We start from the raw sequence: 15,404 nt of genomic DNA on the forward strand, positions 1-15,404 counted from the left end.
CCGTTGACCAGACACTATCAGCAACAACCTACTGTGGGCGAGTACAAACCAGATTCCAGTGTAGGAAGAAATCAGGAAGAAGCGCTGGAAGTGGATAGGACATACATTGAGGAAATCACCCAACGGCGTCACAAGACAAGCCTTCACATGAAATCCTGAAGGCCAAAGGAAAAGAAGAAGACCAAAGAACACATTAGGCCTAGAAATGGAGACAGACATGAGAAGAATGAACAAAAATTGGATAGAACTAGAAAGGAAGGCCTAGGATGCAGTGGGTTGGAGAGTGCTGGTTAGCATTCTATGATCCATTGGGGGTAACAGACATAAGTAAGTAAGTACTGGATAATGGACTTATATTTCAAAATGATGATTAGGATGTTGTTTGCTGTTTTCTTATGTAAAAAATTCAACAAGAAATGACAAAAGATTATTTCAATTAAATGACCATTTCTTTATGTTTTTTTTTCACTGACTAATGTGAATGAAACAGTTAGCAACCATTGACTGCTAGGTTAAGTGAAATATGTTGTATATTATACCTGGTCATAGGATTAAATTTATGCACATATATTCATGAATCTTTAAATGGTTTGAATAATTTTTTCTGGTTAGCGTTTTTTAACGAGTTAGGATTTTACTGGATGGGGTGACTAACCTTACGCCAAACCCTCCTCCTTTATCCAAGCTTGGGACCGGCAGTATCCCCCGGACGGGCTACAGGTAGAGTTCAAATGACTAATATTATCATCACTAAGTATTAATTATATGTGTCAAAGAATAGTGAACTCGAGAAAAAACATCTTTTTTCATTTACTGAAACCAATTTTCATATTTTAAAACATACAATTTCCCAACTAACAACTGTTATTTTCATAATAATTTATGATTTCATCATAAATAGATGTTGCCCCTGTTTACATTCATATATATCTATTTTTCACTTATATATAACAAAGAAACTAGAATATTTTGACAAATGTTCTATTGAATGAATCTGTCAGTTTAACTTAAAAAATTTAAAAGGGCAATTTTGTCCTAGTTTTTTGTTTAACACAATGAGATTCTAGTTTGTTTTCTTTTCGAAAAAAGAGAAAAAAAAGTAACCTTTTAGATAACATAACTAGTTAGTTTATTTACAATCCATTCATTGTTTCATTCCATCTGCCATAATGTATTTATTTGTTTACTAAACAAACACCGTTGGATGCCGGCCGGCTCAGTGGTCTATCGGTTAAGTGTACGCGCGCGAGACTAGTAGGTCCTGGGTTCAAATCTCGTGAGGTGGGATCGTGGATGCGCACTGCTGAGGAGTCCCACAATGGGACGAAACGGCCATCCAGTGTTTCCAGGTTTTCCATGGTGGTCTAGCTTTAATTGATTCATGATTTCAACTATGTATATACAAATTTTATATCTCTATAAGCAAAGACTTATAATTTGTATAGAATATTTTATATTTAATAGTCTAGTGTTTTGTCTTTTGAAGCGGTGACTGTAGTTGATTAATTTTTATAGTTTTTGTTGTTGTTAAAAATATTCACACTATAAGAATCATATTGCAGATAAGTCTTGTTGAACAATGTCAGTCAGTATGTGTTATATCCCGTGGAGAATTATGAATGGTAACCTTGAGAACTATTTATGAACCATTATGATATGTATATTTCCTATTGTATGATTGTTAACTAACTAATATATTCATATTCGCTTCCATCTTATTATAAGCTTTATTTTGACCTATGAACTATTATTATACGATTCGCCATTCTTGAGTTATACCCAGTCAATTAATTACTGTTCCCTCTATTCACAGCGACATTTGGCTAAATCTTGTACAAATGTTATTTCCTATTTTATGGTACGATGTGGTCGGTTTGTTTGGTATATAAACCCCAGTATGTTTGAGAATAATGATTCATATTACAGAGGTTGTTATTGGTGTTCTGGACTTAAGTAACTAGGCTAGGCAGAAAGCAGGACTGATAAGTACTCAAGACTGTTCATACGGCTTTTGTGTATCACTGCTTTGATCAATAGTTCACTGATCTCCAATTGATGGTCTTTTAACTTCATATATTAAACTGGGCACTCACGCAATCGATATAACAGTATGGAACACAAAATCCAGAGACTTTTGATGAATGAATTCAACGAATAACATGAAATTATATTGCACGACATCGCATGATTCAGACTGATTAGTAAATTGATAATTCATTGACATAATTTGATCAATAACAAGAAATGGACAATTATAAAATGCCACCGATCAGTCATTATGAAATGGGAATAGTTTATTTAGACAGTGGTTAGTTGAGATGCGAAGATTAACTTCAATAAAATAGCAAAGTCTTTTTATATATTTAAAGCAAAGAGAACTATCACTTAGTTTATTTTTCTCAGTAAATATTTGGTCGGTTGTAGTTCACTCTGTTGGTATTTTGATAATTAAATAGTATAAAGTGAAGTTTAAATTCACTTAGTATTGTTTGTTTGAATCTTCTTATTGATGTTTAGGACTGCAATTGAATTTCACCCCATTGCACAAGCAAGTGGCTATCAAAGCTCAGTAGCCGAGTGGATAACGCGATGGTATTAGAGGCGAAAACTACTAGGTTCGAGTCCCAGATCGAACACCAACTCTGAGATGCGGGTACATCCGTACGACGAGTCAAAAATAGGACGAAACGCGCGTCTGGGATTCCACTGCTAGCCACTATCCATTTCGGCTTATAGTGCTTGTGAATTCAGGCGATATCAAGGCAATACGCACAGTTCGCACATATGCCAATAAGAGATTGATCAATTGCAGTCCTAAACATCAATGGAAAGATTCAAACAAACAATACAAAGTGAATTTAAATCACACAGTGGTTTTCTAAAATATGGATATCATACATTAAACACATCATATGCACATCTTCCTTCTGTTGTCTCTTACATACTCCATCATTCCTCTAATTCTGTTGTCATTCCGATTGCCCTCAGTTGCCTTTCCAGTTTTCTTGATTTCAATCTTCTGCTGGTAAACAATCCACTTCCTATTTCTACCACATATTACTAATATCTGTCCACAAAAGAAGCGGACACCACAACAAGTATAAAGAAATAAATTGATTTACACCCAACACGAAAACAAATCTATGGATTTCATGGGCGTAAATCGAATTCAAGTCAGATCAACCCACTTTTGATGCCCAGTACCTGACTTCGGTCTGATAATACGATGCTGTTATCAAAATATACATCCCGGCTACCCTTGTATATAATGATTGATTTCGAATTGCGTTAGTGGATAACGAGATAAGTGAAATAATGAGAATGAATTTTGAATACGTATACTTCGTACACTCGTTGATTCGGACAGACATTCATAACGAAAAGCTAGAAATTAAAGCGAAGCCGAGAAGGCGAATGAACCAACTCATTTTGACAAAGTGAGATTCAATACTTACAATTCGACGAGAATAAGCTACAGACATGTAATCAATTGAATACACTCATATAAAAACAGTCAACATTAATAAGTAAATATTTGACAAGGTCAAAATGTGACATGAAAAGAATGAATGAATTGGTTTATCCGGATGCTAGGACAACTCTTGTGGGTTTGACATTGTACTAGACACTACAATGTGATTGGTCCACTTTTACCAAAATGGATTGATAAATCAAATTCATGTCGATATGTCTATTGAGTTAAAAGTAACTGAAATATCCTAATTCGATAATTTATTTAGAATCATAGGATTGATCATGAATTTCGATATTATCTCAGTTACGTTGGTGTCTATGCTTGGTGGTACATATATTGATATATGTGAAAGAGTAACATGTCAGAAACAAATTATTTACGAGCTTGTTAACTTTATTGGAATGTTTACTACACCATAATACACAGATTTATGTCTAATCTCCTTCGTATCTATGATTATATCAATTTCCATGATAATTTCACTATTCAAGTATTATAGGTTGTAAACAACTAATGAGAATTTAGCGTAATAAAATGAATTCATATTATTCTGCACCAATCTTTGTTTTTGCTCTTATCAAGTTTGCATGCCTTGCCGTTGCTAACCTCAAAAGAGGGGTATGTTCACTTTATATCATACAGTGTATTTCCTTTAGCTGATAAATTTCATCTGTAGATAAACTTGAATTTTTCTCTTAGCTGTGACTCGTAAAGGTTTGTGGTATAGGAAGCCAATTGATATCCTTGTTGTTATTTTTGAAATGTTTTTTTTTAGTTTTAAAACGATCTGATATGTAATTTCCGGTAGATTTTGTGACGATTTATTTATTCGGTAGGTTACAAAGGACAAAAATTAAGTTCCCATAACATTTTACATGTTGAAAGTGTAGTAGTCAGTTTTAGTCCCTTCACAATAGTGATTGTTTTCAAATCTTTTCATCTAGTGTTGGATCGTTGTTGTATCCATTTAAAATTTGATCTGTTTTGTGTAGTTTCCTGTACGTTTTTGAAATCTGTGTACTTATGTCTTTCCTGTTGATTAAGATATCGAAAAAATGGAATTTTATAGGCTGATATTTCTCTTGTAGTTTTGATATCGCCGAAGATGTTATTGTTATGACCATTAGACGGTTAATTTATCATGTGATTTATTCGCCGTTCAGTATATGACGTGTACAATCTTAACCCTGTGGCAAACCGATGACGGATTGACTGGTATGAGTAGCCGAGCGTCCTTGTTGGCTTTTTCTGCTTAGCTCCTCCTGTTGAGTCCAAAACGCAAATAACGGCTTCCATTTTATGAATCATGTTGTGACTTTACAAAATAAACAAATGACGTATCCTAATTCGTTATTGATTCACGTGAATTATCCACCAATAGAAATACGACTTATCCAATCTTAACACCGTAACAAATCAATGACGTTCGACTAGTATGAGCAGTCTAACGTCCTTATTGGTCCCTTGTCCGCCTAGCCTTTCCACTTGAGTCCAGAACACCAATTGCAGCTTCTGCTATACGAATCGTTTATTTCAAGCATACTCTGTTTATATACCAGACAGACAGACCACATCACACCATAAAATAGAAAATGATCAGGTCAAATGTGACTGTGAACGTGGGAGACAGTAATCAATTAACTGAGTATAATTTAGGAACAGTAAGTGGTATAATAATAATCCATAGTTCAAAATGAAGCTTATAATAAGATTAATATAGATTTACGTAATCTAGTTACTGAATAGTTATACAATATATATATATATATATATATATATATATATATATATATATATAGAATAATAGTCCAATGATAGGTCCCGGAAGTTACCAGTACTTTAATCTTCACTAAGATACAACAACCATAGTGTTGAACAACGTTCCATAATATTCTCCTATCCATGCTGTCAAATGCTTTCTCATAATGAAGGAAGTTGATGTATAGTGACGAATTTCATTCAACTGATTGTTCAATGATAGTCCGTAGTGTCACGATTCGGTCTGTGCACGACCAGTCCTTACGGAATCCGAGCTGTTAGTCGCGAAGTTGGACGTCTACTGAGTCTTTCAACCGGTTCATTAGGATATAACAAATCATATATTTCAAGCATACTTGATATATATATATATATTATTTATTTATTATTATTTATTATTTAAACACATAAATATTGGTACAAAAAGCACCAGATAAATATGCACCACACAAATCTCATTTGATTTGTGTGTGGGCTGTGATACTGCCCAGGTGCCCAGACTGAAGCAGGTGGTTTTCTTAGGGGGCCACACCCGGAGCCTTTGACCTAAAGGTCTAGTCCACAAGGCAGTGGAGCATGGTAAGGAGATGCAGTCCCATGGTAGCCGGTGACCAACAGTTGGTTCATACGCCATTCGTTCCTTCAAGATCCTGGAGCTCATGTGCACCATTGGTTTGGAATGAGGGTTTTCCAACTCCCCTAGGTGGATCCTCCACATCCACCAACCCGGTTAAAGCGCCGGACATTCGCTTTTCGTCCTCTCACTTTTGTGAACAACACCCCCGCCACGAGAAGGCAGTGAGTATATATATATAAGTCCATTAATAACTCTCGAATGTTACCTATAAATTAATCTTCGCTAGTACAATAATAGTTATTGATTTAACTTATTAATACACTCGACTGTGTCCTTTTTACGACCCAAAAATGTCTTATCTGGATAGTATATCTAAATCACTGGTTCACCTTTTTGTTGTAGAATTGTAACTTCCAGTCTTTGAAATACTATTTTAGTGATGAGTAGTGATATAAGCGATCGTATTGTACGCTTAAATTTTCTCTATTTTAGAACTATAACTATTAATGAAATTACTCTTTTAGAAAAAAAAGTGATTGGTATTAACTCTAGGTAGAAGTAAACTATGAAGATTACACTACAAGTGACTAGTAGCATGTTCTGCTAACTTTGAAGTTAACTTCTTATTAATATTTGTCTTGTCATTCTTCACATATTTATTTTGATTATCTTCTTTCTCCATTTGACTGTTGAACTTATGGTTATTTTAATTTATTAATAAATTAATATGGATGAGCACTGCTGAAGAGTCCCACAATAGGACGAAACGGCCGTCCAGTGCTTTCAGTTTTTCTATAGTGCTCTAGCTTCAAGTGACACATGATCGCAACTTTATAAAAAAACTAAACAGATAAATAATGCAAAAATCTAATCAAAAGTACAGCTTATTCGATATAATAATATGAAATTAGATGTATATTTTAATTACACTACATGTATTTTCGTACATGTTAACATATATGGATTGCTTAAACTTTTACTAAATGGATACTTATCTAATTAATATCAATATTTGACATGAATGGTAAGAGCTTCGGCTATTTTTAGGAGTTGGATACGAAGAAATCTAGGTAGATTTGAATGAATCATATAAACAACCTTTAAATTAGACTGTGGATCCGTAGAATGATTACAGTCGATTACGTGTTCAAGTATAGAACTCTTAACTGCTTTCCTTTCACCCTTGTAGAACCAAACTGAGATATGTTCTCGTACCATTGGAAACTGGCATTTTCGTTAGAAACAATTTCTTTTAAGTGCGTTTTAAGTAGTATATATATATATCACTGACAATAATTAAAAAAGTGCTTTACAACAACAAAATTGTTTTGTAAATGGATACAAATACGTCTTATCATGTTATCTAGGGAAAATTTTGACCTTACTTCATTTCATTGAATTGACATTCTTCTTTCCTTTGTTATTAGCTATACTGGATATTTTTACTATGAACTTTTAAGTAACCATCTGAAAAGACAAAAGTTCCATCTATACATCGAACGGTATCATGATAAAATATCTCATTATTGATTCATATCATTGAGATTCTAATTTAGTTCGTTTGGAAATAAAGAATGAATTCATAGTTTATAGGTCAAAACATTCAGATTCATATAATAGTTTGTATATTCTGACAAAATCCTATGAAATATATATCTGAAGTTATTTGGAACTGTTGCATCTAGAAAGGGAAGCATTAAACATATACACTGAAATTACATGGACGACAGCACCCTTTTACAATTGATTGATAACTGAACAGTGATTAGTGTTATGTATGCTAAATCACTCTTAGTACTGATGTGCCATTAGTCTAAGTGACTAAACTTCTTGTGTACTATGTTGGGATGTAAAATGTAAGAGTATCCTATCGACTATCTTGAACCACCAACTTACACAAAAGTACAGCGTTATGCCCCTAGATGAATAAAGTATTTAGTGTCACTTTGTGCCACCTTTGTAAATACAGTCATGTATTTATAGTTTGAATATTATTTCTGCAATAAATAGTTAATACTGATGTGTAGTTCCACTACCTTGTTATTATCATTTTACTACTAATCAACTGGCCTTAATCATATGTTTAAACTTATAAATAATGGGTTTCAAAAGTATTTATTTATATAATCAGTTATATTCAGTGCTATTATAGTTACTACGTTAGATGATCGGTGGTAACTACTCATAATCACGCCACTTCATTCATAAACAGATCGTCTATATTAATGAAATGTTCATTTGCTACAAGTTTTTGGTATCTTTGAATTCTTTGTTGACAGGATGAACGTAGAAGGAAGAAAGTGGACACATGAAATACATAATAGCATTCAATAACAAAACTTGGTTGTAGAAAAAAGACATTCCCTTCTTTCATCTGTGGACATAGATAATTGATCAGAGGAATTAAAAATGTTTATTAGGAGATACTCAGAAGGGGTTTTGTGGAGATTTAGTATTTTCATAGTTGAAAGCGTTAGTCAATTGAAGCTAGACGACCATGGAAAACCTGGAATCACTGGACGGCCGTTTCGTCCTATTGTGGGATTCCTCAGAAGTGCCCATCCACGACCTCACCTAACGAGGTTCGAACCCAGGACCTACCAGTCTCGCGCCAGAGCACTTAACCGATGGACCACTGAGCCGGCATCTGATAGTGTTTATGTCTAACTCCAACCAATCCACGAAGTTTAGCCACCGTTCACCAATTGTTTACAGTGAGTTGATATCTCACAACAGACGTGGTTTGAACTCCACTGTTATTAGGTGATACACTTGTTCTTAGTATAGCTAACCCCGATGGTAATTGATCTCATTTCGGAATAAGGATATGTATTTAAATTTATTGTCTTTGGATACCAGAAGCACGTTAGAAATTGGTGGGCACATGAAACATCTGACAAATTTTGAATTATTCCATTCAAATAAGAATTCATTTATATAATTTTCATCACTTAACATTTTTTCCTTTAAAACAACTAGTAAGTTAGAAACATATTATAGGATTATTATTCCATGAGTAACTATCACAGACATTCTTGAGAATGGTATGAAAACTAGTTATAACATTTTATCCTAAGCACAGTAGCCTTATGGTTGTAAACTGAGTCATATATCCTATGGTTAAAAATGGTCAATGTATGTCAATTAGCAAGTCAAGAACAGCATATGATTTGACAAAATGTACATCGATAGGAGACACTAGATCCCATCTGTACATAAGAAAAAATACATAATATGCTGAAACTTCACATTAAGCACTAGTTCATTAAAAGTTTCAGATAAGCTATTAGTGATTAGTACATACTTTCAGTAGAATTAACCCAACTGAGGATTTTTTTAGTGATACAGAATATGTAAAGCGAAAATCCAAAGTTAAACTCTGTGCAGATTATAATCTGCACTTTACAAATTTCGCCAGATACATATAATGATGATATAAAGATTAGAACAATAATGTCTTGTACTAGTTAATTAAAGCTCTGAGGAAAATATATTCAAATGTGGGACTAATAGCATTACGTTAATATTACTCAACGTGTGTCCATTTTTTCTGTTCACTAAAAATTCTGGACCTACTAAGATCCTCTCACTAGAAACTACAATCATCAATTTTTTTTAGATGCATTGTATGAATAGAATTACACAAAAGACAAGTGAAAATAATCTCTAAAGCTCATTATTAACACTTAATGAGATGCTATCTCTCATGAAATTTAGTAGTACGCTACAGCAATATTACGACGTTTCGATCGAAACCGATAATCAGGATTTGGGTATCAAAAACATATGAGGATGAAGAGACTATGAAATAATGATACAAGTACTAGATCATTATGAAGAAGATGGTAAATGATTAATTACTGACTGACAATTATATAATGCTATCTCCTATATTAGAAAGACTATATCATGCTGACACTTATTTCCTGATTCGTTTGAAAGCAAGAATATAGTATTCTTGAACTCATTAAATTAGTAGTAGTTTAGATATCATGGAAGTGGATCGGACATACATTACGGAAGTCACCAAAATGCGTCATGAGGCAAGCCCTACCTTCGAATCCGGAAGGGAGGCCGAAAAGAGGAAGACCAAAGAACACAATACACCGGGGAATAGAAGCAGATATGAAAAGGATGAATGTTAACTGGAAATAACTGGAAAAGATTGCCCAGGACAGAGTTGGATGGAGAATGCTGGTGTTCGGCCTATGCTCCTCGACGAGGGGTAACAGGCGTGAGTAAGTAAGTTGGGATATTAAAAGGTTTGTACATTTGACTTTATGCTCATACCATATTTAGATCAATTATCAAATAATTATCAGAATTATAATTTTCTTGTTAATTGATGGTATAATCGATAAATGAAAAATAACATGCAACCAAAAAAATAGTTATTATTTCCATTTTTTAGCCAGTAGACATCTTTTTGTAATTACATTATTGTAATTTAGTCAATTTATAATAATCGCTTGCCAAAATTCAAAACCTTTATCCATCTATAATTGCCTCAAAACAAAATTATTTACCCCCGAGATTTTTTAAATGACTTTTAGTAATGAAATTAAAACGATGTATATATGGAAGTATAAATGATTATTAGATTTCAAGACAAGCAAGTATATTCAATATCGTTTCCGTGGTGTAGTGGTCATTACGTCTGTCTAACATACAGAAGGTCTCCATTTCGAACCTGGGAGGAAACAAGTATATTCAATGATAGAAATTAGTGATGAAAGGTATCTATGAACAGAAGAAGTGTCATGAAATAACTTTTCTGCACTGATACATAGGAAAGGAATGTCAAAGTTATGATGTAGTGAATGAGGACTTGGGTGAGTACAACTAATTTATTGTTCAATACAAATTACAGAATGTCTTCATAAAATACGAGAACCATACATTAAATACTTTATTTGCAGATCTCCCATCAATTTTTTTTCTTCACATTCTGTTCGATTTTTCCAATTCACAATTCCTTTGTGTTTCCCATTTCTGTTTTCTTCAACTCGACCTTCTTAGCTTTCTTCTGCCAGGTTTTCCTTTTCCAATTGGTGTTACATACTACTTATGTGGAAAGACATAAGTAATATACACTACAATGATATTAAAGTGTATTTTGGCGCATATCGAGTACATTATCTACATCCTTTCAGTAATATGAGTCAAATAATTCTCCTACTTGAATTAAGAGAACGAGACAAACAATGACTTAGCATTACATATATGTCATTCAAGATGTAATTGGCGGTCTGCTTGAATATCTGGGGTACCTGTTCCTGCCACCTAGATATTTCAACAAGTTATCTGTTTGTTTATTTTTCTGTTTTAACATATCATTATGTGTGTTAATCGCATAAGTTATTCAGGAGTGTTTTGGAAATTTTTTTAACCTTTTGCTGTACAAGTTACAAAATGTACAATCAGAGACATCGTGTTGGCTGGTAATATGCATTGAAAACAATGAACATTATTCAGATGTCGATTCCTGAACTGCTAACATCTAAGTGGCAATCACTCAGTATTTATCGTTAACATCGAACAAGAAATAAGAAACTTAAACTTGTTGAAATACTTTATGCTGAGAATTTTATATTGTGCCAAAAATAAAGTATTGAATAAAGCCACACTAACGATAATAATAATAATGAGAATAATAATAATAATATGCGGATGACATCGCTTAGATTCAACTGTAATTTGTAACTGATTCAATGTACTTGTGCAAATGCTATATGATTAGCAGTGGAATTCAGGATGCGTGTTTCGTCCTATTTGGGACTCGTCAGCTGGATATACCTGCATTTCAGAGTTGATGTTCACTCTGGGACTCGAACCCAGTACCTTTCGTTTCAAACGCCATCGCGTTATCCACTCAGCTAGTGAGTCCTGATAGTCACTTGCTTGTGCAATGGGGTGAAGTTTTAAATTCACTTAGTATTGTTTGTTTGAATCTTCCCATTGATGTTTAAGACTGCAACTGGTCAGTCTCTAATTAGCATATGCGCATAATTTGGCTATCATAACTCAGTAGCTGAGTGGATAACGTGGTGTCGTTTGAAGCAAAAGGTACTGGTTTCGAGTCCTAGATTGAACATCAACTCTCAGATGCAGGCACATCTAGCTGATGAGTCCCAAATAGGACGAAACGCGTGTCACGGATTCCACTGCTAGTCACTATCCATCTTTGCTTACAATGCTTGTGAATTTAGGCTATATCGAGGCAATACGCACAGTATGCACATATGCCGATTAGAGACTGACCAGTTGCAGTCCTAAAAGCATCAATGGCAAGATTCAAACAAACAATACTAAGTAAGGCTATATGGTTATGTTAATCAAATGAAATGCATAGGGAACAAATTTTCTTAGGTATATCGTATATGTTGATAAATGTTTAATAACAGTTTCAGTAGTGAGAAACCTAGTGACCAATTTTAGTGTTTAGCATTCTAACAACTGAACAGTCATGATTGATTGTTAGTCACGTACAGAACTTACCCAACAAACCACTGTATTGTCGATAAGTCTATTAAAAGAACGTTACTTTTGACCATGAACTATTATGATTGAAATTAAACTGTATTTTGCTCTTAGTTACCTATTATATATATACAAAGTATTTATTAAATAACCTAAATAAAAGATAGTTAACTCAAAATATATATCCTTTAGAAGCGTGTGCCTGTTAAAAATGGTACTTAATATAAGCATGAATTATTATGTAAGTATACCTTGAAAAGTATAACATTATTGAAACAGAAAAATAATCAACTTCTTGAAGTTATCAAAGATCTGTGTAAGTGAAAATAACGAAAGCTAGTTGGCTTAGTATTGGTTGTTTGAATTTCCACATTGATGTTTAGGACTGAGATTGATGTGCATATTGTAAAGATTACCCAATATAGTCATTCAGTCACAAGCATTCAAATCAGCGATAGATGGTGGTCGGCAGTGTAATTCAGGATACGCGTTTCATCCTAGTTGAGACTCGTCAGTTGGATGTACTTCAGGGTTAATGTTCACTGCTTATAAAGCTTGTGACTTAAGGCAATATTGAGACAATCCGCACAGTATGCACATATGCTAAAAGAGACAGATCAATTAAAGTCCTAAACATCAATGAGAAGATTCAGATAACCAAACAAAAATGAATTGGAACTCTACCCCATTGCACAAACAGGTGGATATCTGAATTCAGTAGCTAAGTGGATAACGTCATGGCGTTTGAAGCGAATGGTACTCAGCTCTGGTATCGGAGTTAATGTCAACTCTTGGATGCAGGTAAATCTAGCTGATGAGTCCCTCATAGGACGAAAAGCTCATCCTGGATTCCACTGTTATCCACCATCCATTTGTGGTTGTAATGAAAATCAATCTTACCGACTTACATTCATTACATGAAAAGTGATATTTTTCTTAGAAAATTTGAATAAACCAAATGTTCACCTAATTATTTTAATTAATAAAAGATTTAGCTAATATCTAATAATATTAATGGTAATCTAAAACAAAATGCAAAGAAATAAGTTTCTCCGCTGTTTCAGAAAATTCTTTAGAAACTGTTCAGTTCAAATTCCTTTAAAACAATTGCTTGAATCTTTCTGTCGCTGCTGCTAATGGTGACAACTGATCAGTTTCCTTGTGGTATATTTTCATCATGAATATATTGCTTCGATATTGTCAGTAAGCCATAAAGATTCTAGTTAAAGTTGAATTTCGGTTAGCAGTGAAAGAGTTTTTCATCCAATCTGTAATTTACCAACTGTATGTACCCGCATCAAAGTATTTCTATTCAAGTAGGAAAGAAAGTGAGTACAAATTCCAAAAAAACAAACAACATCAACACCGGTTTACAAATACACCTAAATAGTGAGCTCAAAATAAAATGAAAAACTGTTCCTGTATATCTTTTCTGGTTTCTATTCAACTGTACTTAAAATATATATCACTTAAAGTTTTTAATATAATGCAATACTTTTTATTTACAAACTGTTCAGAAACATCGATTTACTAATAATTAATAATAATAATATTTGGAACATTATTACTGGTTTATAAAAATATTTCTGGTCAGCGTTTTTTTAGCGAGTTAGTTTTTCTACGAGATGGGATCGCTAACCTCCTCCATTACCCGGGCTTGGGACCGGCATTAACTCTAGAAGAGCTAAAGGCGGATGATCGGGTACAGATGTAAAGACGAGGATGACAAAGCAAGGGCAGCATTCCTACAGTGGAAGAACATATGGAACTCAAAACAACTGTCTCCAAGCCAACATCAAAGTCACAATCTTCAATTCGAACGTTAAGACAATAAGTTCTACTGTAAGGAGCTGAAACTTGGGAAACTACTACAACCATCGTCAAGAAGGTACAAGTATTTATAAACAGTTGTTTACGCAAAATACTCAACATTCACTGGCTGGATACTATCAGCAACAGCGTTTTATGGGAGAGGACAAACCAGCTTCGAGCTGAAGAGAAAATAAGGAAAAGACTTTGGAAGTGGATCTGACATACATTAAGGAAATCACCAATGTGCATTACAAGGCAATCCCTAACTTGGAATCTGGAAGGGAAGAGGAAAAGAGGAAGGCCAAAGAACACATTACGTCGGGAAATAGAAGCAGATATGAAAAGGATGAATGTTAACTGGAAAGAACTGGAAAGGAATGTCTGGGACAGAGTTGGATGGAGAATGTTGGTGTGCGGCCTATGCTCCTCGACGAGGGGTAACAGGCGTAAGTAAGTAAGTAATTAAGTAATAAAATTATTTGATAATATGAAGTATATAAAAACATTGATTACTGTGACTACATTTATGCTTATTAATCAATCTTTTTAATAAAGTATCCAAATCACAAAAATTTTACAGAATAATTAAATTTATTCACACAATGAGTTCTTTCTTTCTTTTTTTGTTTCTTTACAAAGAAAAGATTATTATCCCAAAACGGATCAACACTGTTGATTGATAAATTGGTAATAATAATAATAATAAGATATTGATAACCAAGATATACATTTCAATCAATTGAATCAAATAGATAGGTGAATGGAAAATGCAAAGATTATTCGATGGAAAATGTTTATTTGTTTGTCATTCTAATTATATATTTTTTCCTTCTTATGATGATTTGTTTATGGATGTGTTGCTCAGTGATCATTATGGCAACTTTTGAATCTGTAAAGAGAAGAAAAACGAAGAAAATAGAGAGTTAATTATGAATTAAGGATTATTATCTATTGAATTAAAAGAGCATAAATAATGAGAAGTTTTGTAAGGAAAGCTAGATTCTAATTCAGTAGTGAGGAATATTTTAGTTATAGACTGGGTCACAACATGCATCATCATAAAGAATGGATCTCCGTCGAAACCCTTGACAAGATTGAAGAAAAGAAGAACAAGAAGACAGCAATTATCAACAGATAAAAAAGAAACAGAGGAAGTCAAGGCACAAAATGAATATATAGAAGCAAACAAGCGAGTGAAGAGGAACATTAAGGATAATAAGCAGAAATAGGTTGGACACCTAGCAACGACAGTGGAAAAAGTTGTAAGATAACTATGTGACACAATGAAGAAACTAGTAGGGA

At 33.6% G+C, this 15,404-nt stretch overlaps 2 non-coding genes across 2 annotated transcripts; one reads left to right on the forward strand and one right to left on the reverse strand.

Annotated features, from left to right (window-relative positions):
* The first annotated feature begins 10,441 nt into the window (after nt 1–10,441).
* Nucleotides 10,442–10,513, forward strand: Smp_tRNA_01011_Val_AAC.1.1. The gene has a single exon. It is a non-coding gene (tRNA).
* A 1,113-nt stretch (nt 10,514–11,626) lies between these two features.
* Smp_tRNA_00080_Ser_TGA.1.1 lies at nt 11,627–11,693 on the reverse strand. Its single transcript has one exon. It is a non-coding gene (tRNA).
* Nucleotides 11,694–15,404: the final 3,711 nt, after the last annotated feature.

This window comes from Schistosoma mansoni (genome assembly GCF_000237925.1).
Source record: "Schistosoma mansoni, WGS project CABG00000000 data, supercontig 0049, strain Puerto Rico, whole genome shotgun sequence".
NCBI classification, from domain to species: domain Eukaryota; kingdom Metazoa; phylum Platyhelminthes; class Trematoda; order Strigeidida; family Schistosomatidae; genus Schistosoma; species Schistosoma mansoni.